Source organism: Apis dorsata, unplaced genomic scaffold (assembly GCF_000469605.1).
Source record: "Apis dorsata unplaced genomic scaffold, Apis dorsata 1.3 scaffold_968, whole genome shotgun sequence".
In the NCBI taxonomy this organism is placed as follows: domain Eukaryota; kingdom Metazoa; phylum Arthropoda; class Insecta; order Hymenoptera; family Apidae; genus Apis; species Apis dorsata.
This window is the reverse complement of record NW_006264075.1, coordinates 22,677-24,586: the sequence shown is the minus strand read 5'-3', so window position 1 is coordinate 24,586 and position 1,910 is coordinate 22,677.

Below are 1,910 nucleotides of genomic sequence, written 5' to 3'. Positions count from 1 at the left end.
TAATAATAATAATAATAATAATAATAATAATAATAATAATAATAATAATAATAATGATTGAATAATGCTAATGATGATAATATTGTTAATAATATTACATATGTTAATAACAAATGAATAATAATAATAATGATAATTATAATCGCTTTGTGTGCGGGCGTAATTATGTACGATCGAATCGAGAACATTATCGCGCCACTAAAGGTCTCTCGTGGAACTGATACGGTCTTTATATAACTGCCAAATAAAAAAAAAAAAAAAAAAAAACCAAAAAAAAACCCCAGACAGGGGGGCCCACCCTTTTCACAGTTAGATACGTAAGCTGCAATTCGAGTAGGATTCGACGAATTATAAATACACAATGTGTACAATATGTAAGAAAGCAAAAAAAAAAAAAAAAAAAAGAGAAAAAAAAGAAAAAATTAAACAAAGTTCTCTCGATGGTATCACGTTTAATATCCATGATTAATTTGATAATATTTTCTTTTAACAAAGAAATAAAGTTTGCCTTTTAGGATAATAGAAAATATAAGGACGATCGAATAAGAATAATATTCGATGAGGGTTGACAGCTGAGAGATGTACAGAAGACAAAACTGCCAAGTTGGACAACCCCTGCTTTCCGTACAGACACGAATCCGAATTCTTGAAAGATCTTCGATATGTCCGCAACGAAGAGTTCCGTTGAACTGTGAATAAGATTTGAAGTATCGTATTGATCATCGATCACGTGATTATCCTGCTTGCAACTTGCGTTCTTCGACCACACAGAAGTTCTCAATGACTGTATTCTGATCGCAAAAAAAATTGTTTCTTTAATTCTTCTTAGAATTGTTTTCTTTTGTCGTTAATATTATCGAGTTATTATCGTATTGTGTTCATCGAAGATATCTTTGATTTGACATTTGATAATTGAAACAAAGAATAAAATATAAAAAGATTGAAAAAATTTTCATTTGATTAGAATTGATATAAAGAATTTTATACAATTGATTTATAAGAAAAATAAAATAGATTTAGAAGTAATTTCATTTTTATATTTGTCTTTTGTAGGTAGATAGATAACTGAGTAATATGAAATATATGAGTAATATGAAAAATATTATTTAAAAATGCACTAGTTTAAAAATCTTTATTCTTTATTAATTCTAGCTCATATTGAATTAAATTCATAAGATAAAATCAGAGATGATAATGCTATAATTATCGATACAAAAGTACTCAATTAAGTATACAATAAAATTTGTAAGAAATTCCATTTCTATAATTCTAAAGATATAAAGATATATTATATTTTTTGCACATGAGTTTAATTTTCAGATATTTAATTATGAAATCAATAAATCAATAAATCGCGATAAAATTTTGCAATTTCCGTTCGAGTTAAATCACATCTATTTAAAATGATGATAGATGATCCAAAAAAATATTGTATAATTAATACTAACATTATGATAATTTAATCTTTGCGTTTCTAAATATTTATTTATAATTGGAAATGATTAAAATATAAATTAACATTCTTCATTAAATTAATATTTCGCTTTTTTTTAATTGCATATTCGTTTCATTTCGATTAATCAATTAAACATAAAATAAATCGATGAAAATAAATTATAAATGTCGATAAAAAAAAATCGAATTTATGAAGCAATTACTTGCCTCATGTCCGAAACAATTTTATGTAATTAGTCACGGTTTCATCTCCAAAATTACAATAGCATTAATTGCTCGAATTAACTCTCGCAATTATGGCTACCAAAAAGGAATAATAAAAGCTTTAACTGCATAATTTGACTTTAATAGAGACATGCATATAGTGATGTTATTTCATAAATAAGATTAATTGCTTTTTTATTAGCTTAATAACTTGTAGCATAAAAATTTGTTTCAAATTTAAATCTAGAAAT